Source organism: Ranitomeya imitator, chromosome 1 (genome assembly GCF_032444005.1).
Source record: "Ranitomeya imitator isolate aRanImi1 chromosome 1, aRanImi1.pri, whole genome shotgun sequence".
Taxonomy (NCBI): Eukaryota; Metazoa; Chordata; class Amphibia; order Anura; family Dendrobatidae; genus Ranitomeya; species Ranitomeya imitator.
Window position 1 is genome coordinate 19,947,835 of NC_091282.1, and position 16,849 is coordinate 19,964,683.

Below are 16,849 nucleotides of genomic sequence, written 5' to 3' on the forward strand. Positions count from 1 at the left end.
CTGTCCTGGCTAAAGCTATGACCATAGTACTGAACACATGCTCTGACCACAGTTCTGATCACAGTCCTAAACATAGCTCTGACCAGAGCTCTAACCACAGCTCTGACCACAGCTATGACCACAGTCCTGACCACAGCTCTGACCACAACTCTAACCACAGCACTGACCACAGCTGCAACCACAGCTATGACCACAGCTCTGACCACAGTCCTGGCTACAGCTCTGACCACAGCACTGACAACAGCTCTGACCACAGCTACGACCACAGCATTGACCACATCTCTGACCACAGTCCTGACTACAGTCCTAAACACAGCTCTCACCACAGTAATAAACACAGCTCTGACCACAGTCCTGACTACAGTCCTAAACACAGCTCTGACCACAGTAATAAACACAGCTCTGACCACAGTCCTGACTACAGTCCTAAACACAGCTCTGACCACAGTGCTGACTACAGTCCTAAACACAGCTCTCACCACAGTAATAAACACAGCTCTGACCACAGTCCTGACTACAGTCCTAAACACAGCTCTGACCACAGTAATAAACACAGCTCCGACCACAGTCCTGACTACAGTCCTAAACACAGCTCTCACCACAGTAATAAACACAGCTCCGACCACAGTCCTGACTACAGTCCTAAACACAGCTATGACCACAGTAATAAACACAGCTCTGACCACAGTCCTGACTACAGTCCTAAACACAGCTCTCACCACAGTAATAAACACAGCTCTGACCACAGTCCTGACTACAGTCCTAAACACAGCTCTGACCACAGTAATAAACACAGCTCCGACCACAGTCCTGACTACAGTCCTAAACACAGCTCTGACCACAGTGCTGACTACAGTCCTAAACACAGCTCTCACCACAGTAATAAACACAGCTCTGACCACAGTCCTGACTACAGTCCTAAACACAGCTCTCACCACAGTAATAAACACAGCTCTCACCACAGTAATAAACACAGCTCTGACCACAGTCCTGACTACAGTCCTAAACACAGCTCTCACCACAGTAATAAACACAGCTCTGACCACAGTCCTGACTACAGTCCTAAACACAGCTATGACCACAGTAATAAACACAGCTCCGACCACAGTCCTGACTACAGTCCTAAACACAGCTATGACCACAGTAATAAACACAGCTCCGACCACAGTCCTGACTACAGTCCTAAACACAGCTATGACCACAGTAATAAACACAGCTCCGACCACAGTCCTGACTACAGTCCTAAACACAGCTCTGACCACAGTAATAAACACAGCTCTGACCACAGTCCTGACTACAGTCCTAAACACAGCTCTGACCACAGTAATAAACACAGCTCCGACCACAGTCCTGACTACAGTCCTAAACACAGCTCTGACCACAGTAATAAACACAGCTCCGACCACAGTCCTGACCACAGTAATAAACACAGCTCTGACCACAGTCCTGACTACAGTCCTAAACACAGCTTTGACCACAGTAATAAACACAGCTCTGACCACAGTCCTGACTACAGTCCTAAACACAGCTCTCACCACAGTAATAAACACAGCTCTGACCACAGTCCTGACTACAGTCCTAAACACAGCTCTGACCACAGTCCTGACTACAGTCCTAAACACAGCTCTGACCACAGTCCTGACTACAGTCCTAAACACAGCTCTGACCACAGTAATAAACACAGCTCCGACCACAGTCCTGACTACAGTCCTAAACACAGCTATGACCACAGTAATAAACACAGCTCTGACCACAGTCCTGACTACAGTCCTAAACACAGCTATGACCACAGTAATAAACACAGCTCCGACCACAGTCCTGACTACAGTCCTAAACACAGCTCTGACCACAGTAATAAACACAGCTCTCACCACAGTAATAAACACAGCTCCGACCACAGTCCTGACTACAGTCCTAAACACAGCTATGACCACAGTAATAAACACAGCTCTGACCACAGTCCTGACTACAGTCCTAAACACAGCTCTGACCACAGTAATAAACACAGCTCCGACCACAGTCCTGACTACAGTCCTAAACACAGCTCTGACCACAGTAATAAACACAGCTCTGACCACAGTAATAAACACAGCTCTGACCACAGTCCTGACTACAGTCCTAAACACAGCTCTGACCACAGTAATAAACACAGCTCTCACCACAGTAATAAACACAGCTCCGACCACAGTCCTGACTACAGTCCTAAACACAGCTCTCACCACAGTAATAAACACAGCTCTGACCACAGTCCTGACTACAGTCCTAAACACAGCTCTCACCACAGTAATAAACACAGCTCTGACCACAGTCCTGACTACAGTCCTAAACACAGCTCTGACCACAGTCCTGACTACAGTCCTAAACACAGCTCTGACCACAGTCCTGACTACAGTCCTAAACACAGCTCTGACCACAGTAATAAACACAGCTCCGACCACAGTCCTGACTACAGTCCTAAACACAGCTATGACCACAGTAATAAACACAGCTCCGACCACAGTCCTGACTACAGTCCTAAACACAGCTATGACCACAGTAATAAACACAGCTCTGACCACAGTCCTGACTACAGTCCTAAACACAGCTATGACCACAGTAATAAACACAGCTCCGACCACAGTCCTGACTACAGTCCTAAACACAGCTCTCACCACAGTAATAAACACAGCTCCGACCACAGTCCTGACTACAGTCCTAAACACAGCTATGACCACAGTAATAAACACAGCTCTGACCACAGTCCTGACTACAGTCCTAAACACAGCTCTGACCACAGTAATAAACACAGCTCCGACCACAGTCCTGACTACAGTCCTAAACACAGCTCTGACCACAGTAATAAACACAGCTCTGACCACAGTAATAAACACAGCTCTGACCACAGTCCTGACTACAGTCCTAAACACAGCTCTGACCACAGTAATAAACACAGCTCTGACCACAGTCCTGACTACAGTCCTAAACACAGCTCTGACCACAGTAATAAACACAGCTCTGACCACAGTCCTAACTACAGTCCTAAACACAGCTCTCACCACAGTAATAAACACAGCTCCGACCACAGTCCTGACTACAGTCCTAAACACAGCTCTCACCACAGTAATAAACACAGCTCCGACCACAGTCCTGACTACAGTCCTAAACACAGCTCTGACCACAGTAATAAACACAGCTCTGACCACAGTCCTGACTACAGTCCTAAACACAGCTCCGACCACAGTCCTGACTACAGTCCTAAACACAGCTCTGACCACAGTAATAAACACAGCTCTGACCACAGTCCTGACTACAGTCCTAAACACAGCTCTGACCACAGTAATAAACACAGCTCTGACCACAGTCCTGACTACAGTCCTAAACACAGCTATGACCACAGTAATAAACACAGCTCTGACCACAGTCCTGACTACAGTCCTAAACACAGCTCTCACCACAGTAATAAACACAGCTCTGACCACAGTCCTGACTACAGTCCTAAACACAGCTCTCACCACAGTAATAAACACAGCTCTGACCACAGTCCTGACTACAGTCCTAAACACAGCTCTCACCACAGTAATAAACACAGCTATGACCACAGTCCTGACTACAGTCCTAAACACAGCTATGACCACAGTAATAAACACAGCTCCGACCACAGTCCTGACTACAGTCCTAAACACAGCTATGACCACAGTAATAAACACAGCTCTGACCACAGTAATAAACACAGCTCTGACCACAGTCCTGACTACAGTCCTAAACACAGCTCTCACCACAGCTACGACCACAGTCCTGAGTAAAACTCTGACCACAGTCCTGATCACAGCTACGACCACAGCACTAAATATAGCTCTGACCACAGCTACGACCACAGCTCTGACCACAGTCCTAAACACATCTCTGACCACAGTCCTGACCACAACTCTGACCACAGCACTGACAACCGCTCTGACCACAGCACTGACCACAGCACTCAGCAAAGTTCTGACAACAGCTCTGCCAACAACTCTAACCACAGCTCTCATCACAGCTTGCTTTGACCACAGCTCTGACCACAGTCCTGACCACAATCCTGACCACAGCAGTGACCACAGCTCTGGTCACAATCATGATCACAGTCCTGAGCACAATCCTGAACACAGCTCTGACCACAGCTCTAACCACAGTCCTGACCACTGCTCTAACCACAGCTATGACCACAGCTCTGATAACAATCCTAACCACAGTTCTGACCAAAGCACTGACCACAGTCCTGACCACAATCCTGACCACAGCTCTGACCACAGTCCTGACCACAATCCTGACCACAGCTCTGACCACAATCCTGACCACAACTCTGACTACAGCTCTGACCACAATACTGACTACAGCACTGAACATAGCTCTGACCACAGTCCTGAACACAGCTCTGATCACAGATCTGACCACAGTCCTTATCACAGTCCTGACCACAACTCTGACCACAATCCTGACCACAGTCATCACCACAGCTCTATCTACAGTCCTGATCACTGGTCACCAGAGTCCTGAGTACTCCTCTGACCACAGCTCTGACCACAGCACTGACCACAGCTCTGACCACAATCCTGACTACAGCACGGACCACAGCTCTGATCACAGTCCTGAACACAGCTCTGACCACAGATCTGACTACTGTCCTGACCAAAGCCCTGACCATAATCCTAACCACAGCTGTGACCACAGCTCTGACCACAATCCTGACTACAGTCCTGATCACTGGTCTGACCACAGCACTGACCACAGCACTGACCACAATTCTGACCACAGCTCTAACCACAGCTCTGTCCACAGCTCTAACCACAGTCCTGACACAGCTACGACCACAGCTCTGACCACAGTCCTGACTACAGCTACGACCAAAGTCCTGAACACATGCTCTGACCATAGACCTAAACAAAGCTCTGACCACAGCTCTAACCACAGCTCTGAACACTGTCCTGACCACAGCTCTGAACACTGTCCTGACCACAGCTCTGAACACTGTCCTGACCACAGCTCTGAACACTGTCCTGGCTAAAGCTATGACCATAGTACTGAACACATGCTCTGACCACAGTTCTGATCACAGTCCTAAACATAGCTCTGACCAGAGCTCTAACCACAGCTCTGACCACAGCTATGACCACAGTCCTGACCACAGCTCTGACCACAACTCTAACCACAGCACTGACCACAGCTGCAACCACAGCTATGACCACAGCTCTGACCACAGTCCTGGCTACAGCTCTGACCACAGCACTGACAACAGCTCTGACCACAGCTACGACCACAGCATTGACCACATCTCTGACCACAGTCCTGACTACAGTCCTAAACACAGCTCTCACCACAGTAATAAACACAGCTCTGACCACAGTCCTGACTACAGTCCTAAACACAGCTCTCACCACAGTAATAAACACAGCTCTGACCACAGTCCTGACTACAGTCCTAAACACAGCTCTGACCACAGTAATAAACACAGCTCCGACCACAGTCCTGACTACAGTCCTAAACACAGCTCTCACCACAGTAATAAACACAGCTCCGACCACAGTCCTGACTACAGTCCTAAACACAGCTCTGAACACAGTCATGACGACAGCTCTGACCAGTTCTGAACAAAGCTCTGTCCACAGCTCCTACCACAGTTCTGACCACAGCTCTGAGCACAGCCCTGACCACAGTCCTAACTACAGCTCTGACCACAGCCCTGACCACAGTTCTGACTAAAGCTCTGACCACAGTTCTGACCATAGTCCTGAATACAGCTCTGACCACAGCTACAACCACAGCATTGACCAGATCTCTGACCACAGTTCTGACTAAAGCTCTGACCACAGTTCTGACCAAAGCTCTGACCACAGCTCTGACCACTGCTACAACCACAGCATTGACCAGATCTCTGACCACAGTCCTGACGACAGCTGTGACCACAGTCCTGATCACAACTCTGATCATAGTCCTGAACACAGCAACACACAACAAGATCTATGAAAAATCTGCAATATATGCAACAAAATAAATCCTGATTTTTCTTTGCGCACAGTTCTCGGGCGAAGCAAGCCAGTACTGTCAATCACCAGCGAAGGAGGCGGAGCATGCATAGCCAATTGGCAGAAAAGCCTTTGACCCCACCCAGGGTGCACATGCGCACTGCTTAGCACATTTGATTAAACTTCAGTTTCTGCAGATCGGAGGTCACCATTATGTCACTAAAGGCGAGACTCTTATAGTGCCGCTATCCCCTACCAGGTGATGTGTTTAGTCTATACCGTCCATTTGGGCTGTCACTCTCCTTTATCACAGACTCTTCAGTTATCGGACAGCCAGGTTTCCTGTGCTCCAGAGACTGGTGATGACGTGCTTTACATCACTCCAGCTGACGCCTGGCATTGTGCACTTCCCTCCATCCCCTGACTCAGTGTCATCGGTTTCGCCGGCTTCCTCCCTGAGATCTGATTTATTTTCTTCTGTTTTCGCAGCTGTGGTAAAACTATCTTTATACATCCACGTTTTCCAACTGTGAAATTACTGGCAGGGCTCAGACTGACAGGTTAAGTTGGATTTGGGGTAATTGGTGCTTTTCGCGCAGGATTCGGCGCCCGGCTCAGAGATGTCGGCGGCGTGTTTAGCCGTCGCTCCGGAGAATGGAAAGATTATTGCAGGGAGATAAAGAGAGGGCTGCGCTGTGATCGCGGCTCCTGCTGCCACCTGGGATTAAACTGCGTCTATTTCCTTCTCCGTACAGAATAATTTACTGCGCTCTAATTATCCTGCGCATCGGATTCTCGCCAATAAAACGTCTGAGCCGCAAATTCAACAGAAGTCTCAATTATCATATTGGAAAATGACACTTTCAGTAATATATATGTATATGTGTGTGTGCTTGTATCTATCTATATCTATGTATATTTGCACGGCCCCGCCCCATCACTGGTGATTGACAGCTCTGGCTTGTCTGACCTTCCTCTGCGGACAATGTTTACTTAAAGGCAATCCAGTGCTTTCAATCACCAGTGAAGGGGCAGGACCATGCAAAACCAGTGGGCGGCATTGTCCAGGTCACTGATCTGTAGGATAATCATGGGGGTCTGACGCCTGGCAGCCCCATATATCAGCAGCACAGCGCCATACACTGTGTAGTGGTTGTTCCTGGAGCTCAGATCAAGTTCACTTCAATAGTAGCTGAACTGTAGCACCGCGAGCGGCCACTATGCGGTGCACTGTGATATTCCTGCTCCAGTAGACTGTGCCCCTTGGGCAGCTGTGTCTCCAGGTGCCAGACCCCAATGGTTGAGGACCAGTCCATATACAACTCTTGGACAAGTCGTTAAACTTATATCTTTTGCAGAAAAACCAGCGCAGGACACAGACGTAAAGATCACTGGCTCTGGATATCGGTGGTGTCCTCGCATGGCACTAAGCTTTATCCCCCTCCTTTCTAAGTTTCCCCCAGGCAGTACTCATGGGACATGGGATGTATCTTGCATGGAGGGAGACGGGATGGTCTCGTATATTTTGGTTCTCCTTTAGTCTGTGGATGGCAGTGACGATGGATCTGTCCCCTGAGCGGAGTCGTCTTTACATAATGTATCTCTCTGAAATCTACAGCATAAGTGGCGATCGCCGGAGCGTGGACTCCTCTCTATGACCGCGATCATCGCCTCACCATGACGCGCGCTACATTTTATCTATCACTTTGTGGCCCAGAGATGTGAGACGCGTCGGCGGATGATTGGGGACATTGAGTTATGGGAGCCGCTCTGCTCCCTCCTGGCTGATGATTTGGAGAGATACATGATGGGATGTGACACGACGTCCTCGCCTCGTCTTCTCCAAATCTTCACTTATGGTGTCAGTAGAAACATCGCGCGAAGGTCGTTGTTCCTGCCACACGGATTAATAGCTGAGAGCGAAGGACGAGATCGTCAGACTGACAGCTGTTTCAGAGGTCGTGTCCTGCTCCCATCAAACCCAGTGACTCACCAGCCAACAGATAAAATCTCATGATCAGGGGGAGCAAGGGTTATCTGGGGAGCATACTACACTGGCCCGGCACTCTGCGGGTGATAGGAAGGTCTCTGTTACTCTCCACGTCATCCACTCACAAATCTTTTGAGAAAGATTGAGCAAGACTGTCAGGAATCCCACCGTGCTGTCACCAATATGTCACGGATCCCACCAATCTGTTACGGGTCACGGGGAAGATACCTTTGTCATCCCCACCACTCACACCAATTTGTCATGAACCGGGTTGTTTGGTTGCACCTGGTTCCTTCTGAAGGGGATTTATCTATATCCCACTTCCCAGTTCCGATTTGGAACTTGCAGCTCTCTGGTGCCCCCTTACCCTTAGGTCAATCAGGGTACTGCATCTTGGGTAATTAGTCACCAGAAAGGCTGCCTGTTATATACTGGGTATTGGGCACGCTGCAGCGAGGGCGATATAACTACTCCCACTAAGGCAGGAACAATATGCAACCGTCGCTATACTTATGGAGAGATCCACGCTTTGTACTTGTTGCGTTTAGTTGCTAGCGGATTCAGTGAGTGACATGGACATCCGGAATATATAATTCTTATATCTTTAGCCCAGATCGTTGCCATATATAACACGTTAATAGAACAAATAAATGCCTGCAGTGTGGAAGTGGCTATACCAGTTTGGGCTGGTATTGGTTGGGAGGAGGGAATGAGTAGTTTTAGGGAGATTTTTCTGCTGCACCTAAAAGCCATAAAATGCTCACAGATTGGTATCAAGTTGCACAGTGTCTGCCATAGGACTTTGTCTTGGTATGAGCGAATGAAGAAGAGGAGAAAGCGGGGTCGAATCTGCAGTGTGTGTGTGTGTGTGTGTGGAAAGCCATGTAACCTTCTGAAATTAAGCTCGCAATATGACATTTTTACCGTGACACCTCCCCCTTTTGGACTGCGCTATGGAGGCAGAACCTCTCGGTACTCCTCCAGGCGCACCTTAGCAAGTTCACCCTAGCGGGGCAACCCATCTGCATTGCCATGCTCCCTGCCCATTTTGTGCTTGATGGTAAAGTCGTACTGCAGGACGGCAAGGATCCAGCGTATCAACTTTCCGTTGGTTCCACACATATCTTGTAGCCAGTACAGAGGGTGGTGGTCCGTCATCACAGTGAAGGTGCGACTGTACAGGTAGGGCAGCAAATGTTGCAGCATCCAGACTATGGCCAGTTCCCTTGGCAGAGGCTTCCGGCTCAGGTACAACATGGGGTGCTCGTGGTTCCCCGCGTCGACCTGGCTGAGCACAGCACCAAGGCCAAACTCGCTGGTGTCGGTCTGCACCAAGAATAATCAACTGCTGTCGACTGCTTTCAACATAGGAGCGTTGCAAAGTGCTGTTTTCAAAGCCTGGAAGGCCCCCTCACAACCGTCCATCCAGTTGATTATTTGGGGTAGCTTCTTCCTGTGAGGTCCGTCAAGGGTTTTGCCAGGCTACTATAGTTCTGTATGAAGCGCCTATAGTACCCTGCAGTGCCCAGGAAGGACATCACCTGTTTCTTGGTCATGGGGGTGGGCCAGGACACGATCGCGTCCACTTTCCCAGGCTCTGGCTTTATGGACTTTACAACTACCTGGTGCCCCAGGTAGTGGACCTCTCTCATGCCCACCTGGCACTTTGCCGGCTTGATGGCTTTGATCGTCAGGCCAGCTAGGTGAATTCGCATGAGCTCCTCCTGGAGATGCTGCAGGTGTTCATCCAAGGAGGAACTGAAGATGGCAATGTCATCCAGGTATGCCACCGTGTACTTCTCCAGTCCCTAAAGCAGGTGGTTGACCATCCGCTGGAAAGTGACAGGGACATTCTTCATGCCGAAGGGCATTACCGTAGACTCGTGCAGTCCGAAAGGTATGATAAAAGCGGACTTCTGCGCATCGGGACTCAGGGGAATCTGCCAGTATCCGCGACTCAGACCATTATGGTCAGATATTTTGTGCCAGCTAACCGCTCAAGCAGCTCATTGATTCGTGGCATTGGGTGCGCGTCAGAGGCTGTGATGGCGTAGTTCACGCAGAACCGGGTGGTCTTATCCATCTTTGGCACGAGAACTACAGGTGAGGCCTACGCACTCTTTGACCATTGAATCACCCTCAGTTGTAACATCTAATCGATCTCCTAGTGCATAACTTGCTGCACCTCGTCAGAGATCCGATAGGGTGTTCGGCGTAGTGGGGCATGATTCCCGGTGTTCACCTCGTGGACCGCTAACATTGTCCTTCTAGGTCAGTTGGAGAACACGGCCCGGAAGGGTTCTAGCGTAGTCCACAATTGCGACCGCAGGGGTTTGGTTAACAAGGCGCTTACCTCCACGTCCTCGATGGACCCACTGGCCTTGGCTTGAGCCAGCATGTCCAGGAGGGGCGTCTTCCTCCCCGTCTTCGGGCAGGCTGCAGACCGGTAGGATGTAAGGTTCACGCTCGTGATGAGCCTTCATCATGTTGACGTGAAAGGCCCTTCACCTACCCCGGTCAAGGTCAAGCGTTACCACGTAGATGACCGGGTTGAGCTGTTGGTGGACGATGTACGGGACTTCCCGGGCTGCCTGAAGCTTATCCTTTGGTACGGGGACCAGCACCCACACCTTTTGACCCACATGGTAGGTCCGCTCCCAGTCATTCTGGTCGTACCAGTGCTTCTGGTTAGTCTGAGCCTGCATCATGCTGTCATGCACCAGCTGCGTCAATGTCTGCATTTTGTCACGGAAGCATATGACATACTCCACTATGGACACTTCAGAAGGGTTCGGCTCCTCTTACCAGGATTCCCTTACCAACCCAAGGGGTCCCCAGACTCGCCTGTCGTACAGGAGCTCGAAGGGGGAGAACCCCGTCAAGGCCTGCTGAACCTCTCGGTAAGCGAATAGTAGGTGTGGGAGGTACCGCTCCCAGTCGCGCCCTTGGGTCTCAACCAGCATGAGTAGCATCTGCTTGAGGGTACCATTGAAGCGCTCACACAAGCCTTTGGTCTGTGGGTGATACAAACTCGATACCAGATTCTTCACCTGCATTTTCTTACAGAGAGCCTCCATTAGGTGAGACATGAATAGGGTCCTTTGATCGGTAAGCATCTTCCTGGGAAATCCTACCCATGAAAAGATAGCCAATAGTGCATTCGCCACCTTATCTGCCCTAGTTCAGGACAGAGCCACTGCCTCTGGGTACAGGATAGCGTTGTCTACCAGTGTGAGGACTTATTGCTTTCCAGAGCTGCTGGGGACAGCCAGTGGGCCCATAATGTCCACCGCGATCCTCTGGAAAGGCTCCTCTATCACTGGCAAAGGGATCATGGGAGCCTTAAGAGCAGGCCCCGCCTTCCTCACTGTTTGGAAGGTGATACAGGAGTGGCAGTAGTTTGTCACATCTGACCCCATCTTGGGCCAAAAGTAGTGTTGAGACAGCCGAGATTAATTGGTTTTGCGGATCCCCAAGTGCCCAGTGCCCAGCGAGCGGGATCTCATGGGCAATCTGCAACAACTCACTCCTGAATCGGTGAGGGACGACCAGCTGTCTTTCCCTCAACCACTCCTTTTGCGATTTTCCGGATATTGTCTCCCGGTATAACCTCCCTCGTTCTCAGAACACCCTCTCCTTACCAGTCACAGAGGTGGGCGTCTCGGTGAGGTGTCTCAAATTATCTAGGCTCACATCTGAGTGCAGAGCGGCCTGGAACTCCTAGCTAGTAGCAGCCAGAAGCAACATCAGGGTTCCTTCCCCATTGGAAACCCTCTGGGACTTGCTCTGGGTACATTTCTGGTTCAGTCATGCCTGTGACTGAGGAGGATCCAGATCCGTTATCTGCGTTCCAGGCACTCTGACTGCGGGTGACAGCAGCTACATAGGCTGTCTCCCCAGGGATTTCCACAGACCCATCAGCCGGCGCTGCTATGGGTATTACCTCCCCATCCACCCCCAATATCCCAGGAGCAGTGCTACTTATGGGGCAGTTACCTTCCTTAGTGGCATTGGTCAGTTGCACGGCATCATCTTCCTCACGGTTCCCATGCATCTCCCCATTTCCCATAGCACCATCGCTTGCTCCTGTTAGGAGTTACTCAGTCAATCCTCCCCGAGGAGTGACGTGGCTGAGCACTCCTGCACCTGTGAACACATTATCCTGAGGACACAAATGGTTAGCAGGTGACACATGCAAATTTTCACCATTAGCATTATCGGTATTACCCTCGGCATTTTCAGAAAAATCATTATCAGGTACATCATTAATCAGTAAAGCATTGTCAGGTAACCCATGCAATTTCCCATTGCTATCATCAGCATTCGATCGGGGAGGGGAGTCAGGGACATAGTATGCAACCATCCGCCCCAAATCAGTCCCCAATAAAACATCAGTGGGCAAGTTATTAGACTGCACCATTTCCTTCACCCCGCTCCCGGCACCCCAATCTATATGCACCAGGGCCATTGGTAGGGGACAGCGGATGACCCCAATCCTGATGACAATCAGGGTTTTCCCTGGAATGATCTCTTCAGGGGCTGCCAGTTCATGTTGGATGAGTGTTTGTTCAGCCCCGGTATCCTTGAGACCTGTAGCGACATGGTCCCCCATGGTGACATGCTGCACGTTGTCACACACCCTCCCAATAACTCCACCCACCAAAAGAACTGCTGCATTAGGCTCTGGGGCCTTGGCTGGGGAATTCTTCTGCTTCTCTGGACAGTGGGCGCTGATATGACCGGTCTGATTGCAGAAAAAACACTGGCGAGGGTCAGTGGTAGGTCTGATGCTGTTGGCAATGGGGACAGGGCCTCTGTTTTGTTGTATGGCAGGGGCACCGACGTTGGTTGCAGGCTTACCTCCTCTCCAGCTGGTGGTGACTGGCTTCCGCACTTTCGATCTACGGTTGGCCTCATAAGCATCGGCAATCTGCGCTGCTTTTGTCACGTCCTTGGGCTCTCTGTCCATCACAAACTGTCGCACCTCAGCTGGGCAAAGATGTAAGAACTGGTCTTTGATCCTCAGGTCCCGCAGCTGTGCAAAGGTGGTCACTGACAGTCCTTGGGTCCACTGGTCAAAGTGGGTCCCAAGTCCATGCGTCAGATCGCTATAACTGTCGTGTGGGCCACGTTGGAGGTTCCGGAACTTTCTACAGTAAACCTCAGGAGTCAGTTGGTACTTTGTTATCAGGGCCTTCTTGATGGACTCATAGTCACCGTCTTGGTCTTGAGGGAGGGCAGCAAACGCCTCCAGAGCTTTGCCTCTCAGGCAGCCAGTACTGTTTGTAGGCTTTCTCAAATGCCTGCAGTAAAGTGTCCAAGTCCCCATCCTTTTCCATCACAGAAAAGTGCTCTGGCCAGGGTTTAGGGGTCCGAGTGCTGTTGGACTCGCCACTGGACTGGGATGACCTCTGCACCTGGAGTAGGGCTAATTACAGCTGGTACTCCCGCTCCGCTTGCCGCTGGTACTCCCGCTCTCTCCTGGTATTGCTAGATCAACTGTAGACGTCCATCACGGTCGTCGGTGGGAAGTTGTTCCAAGGCCGCCAGCAGGTTGGGGTCCAATCCATCCTGGTTGTAAGTAGGGCCGGCATTCAGTGGTTGGATCTCTGCTGCAGCACCATTTTCGCACGTGCTGGCTTCTTTGGCCACTGGGCTCTGAGACCAGGCATGTTCTGCTTCAAATTGCATCAGTTCTGTGACCATTTGAGCCTTGGTTTAGCCCTGGGGGTCCAGGCCATGGTACGTACATACAATAGTGTCCTTCTTCTGCTGGGTGTACCAGGCTTCTCCTTTTGCAGCCATCATTGGCAAATAAAAGATAGGATGGAAAAACGAAGAGAAGGGTAGGGGGTTATCGCAAGTACACACTATTGTCTCAGGTCTAGTAAACACTGATCTTGTTCTCCAAAACTTTTTTGCGCCAAGTCCTCACAAGAACTGTGCAAGTTTTTAATGAGATGAATGATTGCTCAAACCCGATCACTAATGCTCTAATATCCCACCGCTGGCACCAATACGTCAGGAATCCCACTGTGCTGCCACCATATGTCACGGATCCCACCAATCTGTCACGGGTCACGAGGAAGATACCTTTATCAACCCCACCACTCTCTACAATTTGTCACAGACCGGGGTTGTTTGGTTGCCCCTGATTCTTTCTGAAGGGGATTTATCTATATCCCACTTCCCAGTTCCGGTTTGGAACTTGCAGCTCTCTGGCGCCCCCTTACCCACAGGTCAGTTAGGGTACTGCACCTTGGGTAATTAGTTGCCAGAAAAGCTGCCTGCTATGTACTGGCTATTGGGCACGCTGCAGCGAGGGCGATGTAATTACTCCCACTCAGGCCGGAACAATAATTATCAACCCCGCCATTGCTACAAAGCCTCCCAAATGCACAGAACAAAGTATGCTGCCACCGGCTCCGATTTTCCCATTATTAACGGGTCCAGAGCCAACCCAAATCAGCAGCGTAATACATTTCAGAGGACGCGAGAGTTCGTTTAGAGCATGGAGAGACAAGCTAGTAATTTTATATTTTACTCCAAAAAAGGTAGGCAGTGTAAAACGATATTATAAAGAAGACAAATCATGTGTACAATACAATTACAAATAAAAAAGGATTAAAATTGAAAAAACACTTACATAGCATTCAGATCGTTTCATATCATAATGGCTGGCCGTAGACTGAGGAGGGGAGGCCACATCTAGATGCATGCCACACATCTGTATAGCAACTAGCCCCCGGACAAAAGATGCTGAAGACTGCTGTCTCACTAAGTTATCTCACAGCCCAAAACCCGGGCACTCTTCCTGTGGTGACATCACTTAGAGGCTGAAACGTCCCCTTTACTTGGAGGTATGAAATGCAATTTTTAAGCCTATCTCACTGTATTAACCTCATATTAGAAATTCACCAGGATCACGAGGTGCACCACGTCGGGGCAATTCTTTTAGGTGTAAACATGGAGCAATTACCTGAACTGCTTATGGAGAGATCCACGCTTTGCACTTTAGCTGCTAGCGGATTCAGTGAGTGATAGATCTATCAATGGACATCTGGAATATATCATTCTTATATCTCTAGCCCGGATTGATGCCCACATATAACAGGCTAATAGAACAAAGAAATGCCTGCAGTTTGGAAGTGGCTATACCAGTTTGGGCTGGTATTGGTTGGGAGAAGGGAAGGGGTAGTTTTAGAGAGATTTTTCTACTGCAGCTAAATGCCACAAACTGCTCACATATTGGTATCAAGTTGCACAGTGTCTGCCATAGGGCTTTGTCATGGTATGAGCGAATGCATACGGGGAGAAAGGGGGTCGAATCTGCAGCGTGTGTGTGGAAAGCCATGTAGCCTTCTGAAACTAAACTCACAATATGACATTTTTACATTATCCTCTGTGTCTGCCTCTAGCTTCTCCTCTCTACCTCTGTGTCTGTCTTTAGCTCCTCCCCTCTACACCTGTGTCTGCCTCTAGCCCCTCCTCTTTGCCAATTTCTTCCCCGTGAACTGTTCCAATCTCCAGTCCCCTGTGTGCACTTACATTATCAAGCTTAGATATCCCTTAGATAGATTAGCGAAATTAGGATTATTTAGTCTAGAAAAAAGACGACTGAGGGGCGATCTAATAACCATGTATAAGTATATAAGGGGACAATACAAATATCTCGCTGAGGATCTGTTTATACCAAGGAAGGTGACGGGCACAAGGGGGCATTCTTTGCGTCTGGAGGAGAGAAGGTTTTTCCACCAACATAGAAGAGGATTCTTTACTGTTAGGGCAGTGAGAATCTGAAATTGCTTGCCTGAGGAGGTGGTGATGGCGAACTCAGTCGAGGGGTTCAAGAGAGGCCTGGATGTCTTCCTGGAGCAGAACAATATTGTATCATACAATTATTAGGTTCTGTAGAAGGACGTAGATCTGGGTATTTATTATGATGGAATATAGGCTGAACTGGATGGACAAATGTCTTTTTTCGGCCTTACTAACTATGTTACTATGTTACTATCTAGTCTTTGCTCCTCTGTCCGATCTCAGGGTTGTTTGGTGGCTCCATTTGCCCTAGCAGGGGACATGAGACTTCTGGTAGTGATGGACAGCTGCAGGATCCTTCATGAGATTCATTACTTCAGCTCAGGAGGAGATTAGTTGGTTTCTGGTGGGAGACAATGTCCACAATGCAGCCAAATAGGACGGACACTATGACCGATGTCCAACATGATTCCTAAGAATATGACTTCCTCCCCAGTGAGGACCGTGTGGTGAAGTTACCTGAGCTCCTAAACCTAGCAGTTCTGGTAGGCCACAGGATTCTTCCTGCCCAACATGGATGACTAAGCCTCAAATAGATCCCACTCCCGAGCTCAAATGGAGCAGATTCCACATCAATGGTATAAAGTCAATCAGTCAGAGACTGCCAGATCAAAAACTCCAACTTCGACAGACTCGGTGCTGGTTACTAATCTAGTAGATCCCAGAAGAACTCCAAGGTTCACCTTTAAAAGTGGTTGTCAGAGTAAAATAAAATGTTTACCTGTGGCTTGGTGAATTAAAAAATCGCATGGAAAGCTAATGTGGCACCCCTAGGGGTATTTGCCACAAAAATAGTTACTGACAGTAAGTACAAATACTAAAATAGCAAGACTGCACTACCACCTCCGGCCAGAAGGGGGAGCTCCAGAGACTCCCCTTGATCCATTCTGGTCTGAGAGAAGAAATGGCAGTTGGGCTAAGGAGCTGATAGTGAGAGGTCATACAGTTGAATCTCTAACAGCCCTGTGACTGTTACCAGGCCTAAATCACCGGCCTGAGGAGAAGAGGGATAGAGAAAAAGGACATTGTGAGAACCGGGTAGCATTAATCACTACCCAGAACA